This window comes from Canis lupus, chromosome 21, assembly GCF_048164855.1.
Source record: "Canis lupus baileyi chromosome 21, mCanLup2.hap1, whole genome shotgun sequence".
NCBI classification, from domain to species: Eukaryota; Metazoa; Chordata; class Mammalia; order Carnivora; family Canidae; genus Canis; species Canis lupus.
The window spans coordinates 3,678,157-3,686,647 of NC_132858.1; the positions used below are offsets into that span (position 1 = coordinate 3,678,157).

Here is an 8,491-nt window from a genome sequence, read left to right on the forward strand (position 1 = left end):
TCAGATTATACTAGTGCTTCTCAAATTTGAGCATGTGTCAGAATCACCTAGTGGGCTTGTGGATTGCTAAGCTTAGTCTCTAAATTTCAGGGGCCTAAAAATTTGCATGTTGAACAAGCAAAGTAAGTTCCCAGGTGATCATGATGCTGCTGGAGAGGACCACACTCAGAGAACCTTTGATGTGGTTGTGGTTACAATTCACGTGCTTCTCATAGCCACGCCCTAAGCCAGGCATTGTCATGGGGCCCTCATCGCTGCTGTTTATCACAGTTGTCTGACCACCTGACCTTTCAGAGGATCCCTTCACAGGATTTCCTTAGTCTTGACTCTGTTCCATCCCTTAGAGCTGGAGCTGGGCATTACAGTGCCCTCTCCTGTTCCTTTTCTCCCAGGGGGTCACATGGGTTCCTTAACAGTCTTCTCTCCCACTGAGTAGTTCACCAGTGAGCTCCAGAGGACAGGACAAATCCCGAGTGTGACCTGTGAAGAAGCCTGGGATATATCATGGCTCTTCCTAATAGGTTCAGAAAGGGGTCTTGTCCCCTTTAAGAGACCTGCTTCCTGGGCCTCTGGCAGCTCCCCATCTCCCTCTTCCTGGGTGGGAAGAAGCTGCTTAATTAACAGCTCCACTTCCTGCAGCACCTGGGGCTTCCCCTCCCCTGAGCTCCTGCCACCTCCCTTTGGGCTCTTTGGGCTTCCCAAGTCAATTACCAGAGCCAGGTGACGTCTTCAACCCTCAGCTGGGGAAGGCTGGAGGCCAGAGTCTGGCCTGGCAGGGCCACAGGAAAACTGACTAGTGCAGAGAGGCAGTCCTAGGGGGTAGGAGCAGGGAGGTTTCCTAAGGGAAACTCATTTGATCGGCTGGTTTTTTCTGCTTTGCGTTTTGGTTGTCTAGGTTCTCTGCAAGGCTGTAAAACCGTGAGACTACTCAAGCGTGAGCCTTGTAGAGCTCAGGGATGCAATGCGTTGGGCTAGGTCTGCTCAAAGAGGCCTCAGAATCCTTCCTGGCTCCTCCAGTGCCAGCAGCCCTAGATGGAATTGCAACCCAAGCAGCTGGTGGGCTGTCTATCTCGAGGTCCATGGCCAACAGTGAATGCACCTTCATTGCCATCAAGACTGATAGAGTCCAGTGCAGCCTCTTTGGAGAGATCATCAAGCATTTTAAGCAAAAGGGATTATTCCTCATTGCTATGAAATTAATTCAGGCTTCGAAAGACCTTCTCAAAGAACACCGACTTGAAGGACCATTCATTCTCTGCCATCCTGGTAAAGTACTTGCAGTCAGAGTCTGTGGGTGCCATGGCCTGGGAGGGGCTGAATGTGTTGAAGACAGGCCAAGTGATGCTCAGGCAGACCACCCCTTCGTACTCCAAGCCTGGGACCATCCCTGGGGACTTCTGCATCCAAGTTGTCAAGAACATTACCCACGGCAACAATTCCGTGTAGAGTGCAGAAAAGGAGATTGGCTTATGGTTTCGGCCTGAAGAGTTGGTGGATTAGAAGAACTGTGCACAGAACTGGTTCTATGAGTGATGAGAGAGCAGACCTTAGTGCTTTGCCTACTCTGTTCCCTTTCCCTCTTATGGGCAGGGGGCCAGGCTCTAACAAATCCAGTTATTTTTGAGAACTTCCTTATAAACAGGAGGGTAACTGGGAGTGCTCCCTGTTCAGTATTATGTGCTACCATCAGATTAAAATGTTTCATCCCCCTCAGCCCCTCACCCCAAAATAAGAGAATCTTTCTAGGCTCAGCTTAGACCTTGGAGGCCTTTGTGGATTTAGTAAAGAGAGTTGATTTCTGCCAGTTGTGGCTACCACAAGACAGAAACAGAGAACTCCAGCAAGGAGGTGAGAGAGAGGGACCCCTGGGTAGCTCAGCGGTTAAGCACGGCTGCCTTCAGCCCAGGAAGTGATCCTGGAGTCCCTGGATTGAGTTCCACATCAGGCTTCCTGCATGGAGCCTGCTTCTCCCTATGTCTCTGCCTCTCTCTCTGTATCTCTCATGAATAAATAAATAAAATATTAAAAAAAAAAGGAGGTGAGAGAGACTCTGGAGAGAGCCCTTTAGAAGACTTATCCTTGGAAAGGCTTTGTGTTTGGACCTAGCTGGGTGACTGAGCCCTTAGATGCTCAAGTGTGCCAAGAATTCTCCAGAGAACCTAATCTAGACACTAGGTCCCAGGCCAGTCCAGGGCGTCACATTGCTGGGGGCTGGGCAGCATTCTGTATTTGTACCAAGAATTCTTCTTTTTTTTTTTTTTAAGATTTTATTTATTTATTCATGAGAGACACACACAGAGAGAGGCAGAGATATAGGTAGAGGGAGAAGCAGGGTCCCTGCAGGGAGCCTGATAAGAGACTCGATCCCAGGACCCCGGAATCATGACCTGAGCCAAAGGCAAACGATCAACCACTGAGCCACCCAGATGCTCCTGTACCAAGGATTCTAAGTGGGTTTTGTCTAAATTAAAATATATGCTTATTATGACAATCTTCAAACATATAGAAAAGTTGTACACCTACCTTTCTGGACTATCATTCTTATTTAACTCTACTTGCTTCATCTCATACCCTTTCATCTACCCATCCTTCGGCCATCTATCAAGCCATTCTTTTTTGAGAATTTCAAAGAAACTACAGATATTGGTATTCTTCCCATAAATACTTTATCATGTACTTCATTAAATAGGAATCATATTGATTTATGAGTTTTTTCTTTTGAAATAAAATTTACATAAAATGAAATGTCTAAATCTTAAGTGTACATTTGCTACATTTTAACAAATGCATACACCTATGTAACCCAAATCCCTATCAAGATATGGAATACTACCAACACACCAGAAAACTCCCTCATGCCCCTTCCCAGTCAATCCCTGCCCTCACTTCCACCACCACCACCACCCCTGGAAGTTACCACTATCCTAATTTTTATCTATCATAAATTGTTTGCTTATTTTAGAACTTTATATAAATGAAAGCATATAGTGTATACTATTTTGCATAAAGCTTCTTCCACTCAGCATATTTTTGAGCTTTATTCATATCAGTGCAGTTTGTTCCTTTTAATCCCTAAATGATATGCTATTGTATGAATACACTACAGTTCATTTGTGCATTTTTCCAATTGATAGCCATAACTATTACAGCAATTGCATTGTGGAGTAGCTAATGACGTAAGAAATGCCTACGCTATTCTATTAAGAAAACATTTCATGATACAAAATTTATATGCAATATGATCCTAACTGTGTGAAGAAAATAATTTGTAGTAAATATGCTAAAATGTTAACGTGGGCTTTGCTATGCTCTAAAACCTTGTTTTTATTAATTAGTTTTATATTATTTATTTTTATAAATAATTATAGATTCACAAGAAGTTGCAAAGGTAGTATAAAGAAGTCCTATACATTTCATCCTTTGTCCTCAATGATTACATCTTACGTGACCTAGTACCATATTAAAACTAGAAAAATGTCATTGCTATAAATTGTGTGTGTGATTCAGAATAATTTTATCAGATGTGTAAATTCATGTAATTATCACATGCAAGGTACAGAATTGTTCCATCCTCAAAGATGCAACCCTTTATAGCCACATTCATCTCCACCACCATCCCTAACCCTTTGCAATCACTAATCTGTGCTCCATCTCTATAATTTCATCATTTTGAGAATGTTACATAAGTGGAATCATGCAGTATGTGGCTTTTTGAGATTGGCTTTTTTCACTCTGCATCATGATCTCGAGACCCATCAAAGTTATCAGGTGTATCTGTAGTCATTCCTTTTTATTGCTGAGTAGTATTCAACAGTATGGATAATCCCCCCCCACCACCACACACACACACAATTTTCAAAGTTCCTACTAAGCATGAAATATTTTTTTTTAGCATGAAATATTTTAATTCTTAGGAAAAAAGAAAAGTATTGACAGGGGGCGGAGAGTGCAATGCATAGAGAAACAATTCATGCCTTCAAGGAAATATCGTGTTGAATTAAATAACAGAATTTTAGGTTTGGCAGTCACCTATGTAAGTTTTTCATTTTGCAGGTGTCCTCCTTGCAATATCCTGATAGGTAGTTGTGCAGCCTTTGTGTGGATATTCCTAGTGACAGAGAACTCACTATCAAATGAAGCAGCTCATTAAATTGATAACAAAATGTGCCTTTCTTCCTAGAGCCTACGCATGACTGAGAGAAGATCTTCTGTCATAAGTTATGTTTACCCTGCCTGGGGTCTCTTCCCTGTCTCCCCTAACCAGGTAAACACAAGCCCATGACAGTGAGCAAAGCCTGCAGAGTCTGACCAAGCCGTTGGATATGCTAGATCCAGGAATGTCTTTTCTAGGGAGATTTCAGTATTCACTGGCTTAGAAAAGCAGGAGGCTGCAGACCTTTAAAAATGGAACAAAATTCTGCATGAGCACACACACAGATACCCACAGTCCCCTAAGAATAGTCTCCTTTCTGCATTGTAAGATGCCCCCCACCCAGAAGGCACTGATGCACTAATCCAAGAGGAAAGGTCTCAGATTCTCTCCTGCTTCCAGTCCTTTGTAGTTGACCTAAGATCAATTTTCTTTCCCTTCAGCTTTCCTTGAGAGCAGACTCTGATCTGTCCATGGTTCTGATTGCTAATAGATTTCACTGGAAGGCAAGGCATGGGTTATTTCATTCATTCATTTGTGATAACTAGCATTTATTGAGCACTTAATAAGTGCCAGAGACTGTGATATGCTCCTTATATTCAGCTTCTTTTTTTAATTTTTATTTATTTTTGATAGTCACACAGAGAGAGAGAGAGGCAGAGACACAGGCAGAGGGAGAAGCAGGCTCCATGCACCGGGAGCCCGACGTGGGACTCGATCCTGGGTCTCCAGGATCACGCCCCGGGGCCAAAGGCAGGCTCCAAACCGCTGCGCCACCCAGGGATCCCTTATATTCAGCTTCTTTTTACTGATGTCTACCAGACATAATGAAGAAGAGCACAGATCATAAACATACAGCTTAATGATACATACAGTGAATGTATTTCATACAGTGAACCAAAATGAAGATCAAGAAATAGAACATTATTAGCACCCAAGAAGGCCCTTCATCTCTCCTTCTAGGTGCTGTCCTCCCATTGTAACCACTGCCTCGACTTTTTTTTTTTTTTAGATTTTATTTATTTATTCATAAGAGACACACAGGAGAGGCAGAGACACAGGCAGAGGGAGTAGCAGGCTCCCTGCAAGGAGCCTGATTTGGAACTCGATCCCTCAGGATCATGACCTAAGCCAAAGGCAGACGCTCAACCACTGAGCCACCTAGGTGGCCCCAACCTTGACTTTTAACAGCATAGATTACTTTTTTCCTACTTTTGAAATTTATATAAGTGGATCATACAAATTGCCTTCTCTTTTGTGTCTGTCTTCTATAGGCCAACATTATGTTTGTGAAGTTTTTTCATATCCTTCTAGATAGCTGTAGTGTATTTACCCTTGTTGCAATATAGCATTACCCTGTGTAAAACATTCTGCAATTTATTCATTCTACTGCTGAAGGGCATTTGAGTTGTTTCCAGTTTTCTGCCACTATGCATATTGCTGATAGAAACATTCTTGCTCATAGCTTTAGATGAACATATGCCTTTCCATTATATATATTACATATGCATGTATATATGGATATGTATACACACATACATATATACACTGGGTGGAATGTGGTACATTTTTCAGTTGAGAAACTGAGGCCTGAAGAAGTTAAGCCAGGAAGTAGTGGAGCTGGGACATGAATTCCATCCTGTGTGGTGTTGGAGCTCAAGCTCCAATAACTATCATGCTTTACTGCCTCCCAATGCATGGGCCATTTAAAATACTCATGACGTTGGGGTGCCTGGCTGGCTCAGCATGCAACTTTTGATCTTGGGATTATGAGCTTTAACCCCATGTGAGGTGTAAAGATTACTTAAAAATAAAATCTTTTAAAAAGAAAAAAAGTAGGGGCACCTGGGTGGCTCAGTGGTTGAGTGTCTGCCTTTGGCTCAGATCATGATCCTGGGGTCCTGGGATAGAATCCCGCATTGGGCTCCCTGCTGGGAGCCTGTTTTTCCCTCTGCCTGTGTCTCTGGCTCTCTCTGTGTGTCTGTCATGAATAAATAGATAAAATCAAAGAAGAAAGAAAAAGAAAGAAGAAAGAAAGAAAGAAAGAAAGAAAGAAAGAAAGAAAGAAAGAAAGAAAGAAAGAAAGAAAGAAAAAAGGAAAGAAAGAAAGAAAAAAGGAAAGAAAGAAAAAGAATTCATGATGTGCCAGACTGGTTGCTGCCATCGAGGGAGATAAAAGATAGGAAGGCTCAGTCATGCAAGAAAGAAAATGATAGATGGGTGTGATAAAGAACCTGAGTAAAAGGGGGTCATTTTTACTTTGGAAGATCACAGGAGGCTTCCTAGAGGAAAAAGCATCTAAAGTAAAAAGATGGGAGGCAGATTCTGGGCATGCCAGAGTGATGAGGGAAGGTATGCCAGGGTGAGAGAGTCTGGGGGCATAAGAAGAAGTCCTCATAGAGTCACAGCTGCAAGGATCCTCAGAGGTCACCTTGTTGAGTCTCCATTGTCCACTCACCCATTTTTACATTGCTGGCTTCTAAATTTATATACCCAGTCTCAACCATTACCCTGATCTCTAAACTCTTTTCTATCTAGTTGGATGACAAATAGGCATCTCAAATTTAACATTGCCAAGACAGGGATACTGATCTTGTCCCTACACTCTCCAAACAGCTCCTCTTCCAATATTTCTTGCTTTTTGGAACTAGCAGCCACCAACTACTCAGGCCCCCAACCACAGCACCATCCTTCCTCACTCCCTTTTCCCTAATCCAATCCATGAACATGTCCCACCAGCTATATTTACAAAGCATACTCTCCTTAGCACCTCCCCACTACCACCTTGGTCATGACTACCACCATCACTCACATGGACAGCTGCAACAGCCTCCTTGCTGTTCTCCCTGCTTCCCCACTCCTTTGGAAGGCCACAGGGAGAAGCCTTCTTTGCCTCTTCTAGCTTCTGGTGGTTCCAGATGTTCCTTGGCTTAGGGCTTCCTAACCCCAATCTCTACCTCTGTCTCCACAAGGCCTCCTCTTGCACCTTTTCTTCCCATTATTGATGACCTCCTTTTATTGGTCATTAAATTTAGGATCCACCTGGATAATCCACAATGATCTCATCTTAAGATCCTTAACTTAATTACATTTGCAAAGATCCTTTTTCCAAATAAGGTCACATTCATAGGTCCTGGGTGGACATATCTTTTATGGAATCATCATTCAACTGGGTACAGAGGTGAATCTCAGAAGCTAAAAGAGTTTTTTTTTGTTTTTTGTTTTTTTTTTTTTTTGCTAAAAGAGTTTAAATTGAGTTTAAACTTTAGTCCTCCAGGGGATCCCTGGGTGGCGCAGCGGTTTAGCGCCTGCCTTTGGCCCAGGGCGCGATCCTGGAGACCCGGGATCGAATCCCACGTCGGGCTCCCGGTGCATGGAGCCTGCTTCTCCCTCTGCCTGTGTCTCTGCCTCTCTCTCTCTCTCTCTCTCACTGTGTGCCTATCATAAATAAATAAAATAATTAAAAAAAAAAAAAATAAATAAACTTTAGTCCTCCAGTGAGTGATTACTTTTCAAAGCGTAGAAGACTCTTGGCCCGCACATACTTGCTATCTCAGCACTGACTGTCCATGCGTCACTTCAAAGGTCATTCGGAGGAGGAAGTGTCTGCATTGTGCTTGCTGCAAGACTAACTTGGGGCTGTGAGTTTAGCCAACGACCTTGCTGCAACCTCAAACCCACCAGATCATTGATAGAGGTATTGCCACTGCTACTAAGGGGTCAAATAGTTTCCTTCTGAAAAATGACCTCCCCAAAGAGAGCTAGCTAGCTAGCTATTTGCTCTGCTGGTGACAAAAGGAAAAAGAAGGGATCCAAGAAAGTGCTGGTTCTTACCAAGGATGGTAGGCAGCCTTTACAATGTATGTTCCCCAATGATCCCCCTCTTCTGGTTATTATGCCATTGTATCATCCCCTTCTCTCAGGCCTGGGCTAGGGATACAATACAGTAAAAGTGTCAAGGTGTTATTTCTGAAATGTCATGGCTTCTGTATTGTTCATCTTTTCTCACTCTCTAGATTTCTTGCTCTGAGGGAAGCCACCTCCTATGTCAACCTGCCCTGTGGGGAGGCCCATGTGGCAAGGAACTAATCTCTCCAGCCAATAGCCTACAAGAACCTGAGGTCCTTGGTCCAGCAGTCCTCAAGGAACTGAAGCCTGCCAACAACCTTGTGTGTGAGCTTGGAAGCTGACCTCCCTGCCCTAGTTGAGCTTTCTTATGACGCAGCTCTGGCCACCACTTTATTGTTTTTGCTGTCGTTTTTCCTGGCCAACATTTTAGAGCCTGTGGAAGAAGATCCTGAACCAGATGCCCCCATCTAAGCTGTACCCAGATTTTCCCCG

General features: G+C 43.3%; 1 pseudogene; it reads left to right on the forward strand.

The window, feature by feature from the left end:
- The first annotated feature begins 901 nt into the window (after positions 1-901).
- LOC140613290 (nucleoside diphosphate kinase A pseudogene) lies at positions 902-3,018 on the forward strand (annotated as a pseudogene).
- The last annotated feature ends 5,473 nt before the right edge of the window (positions 3,019-8,491 follow it).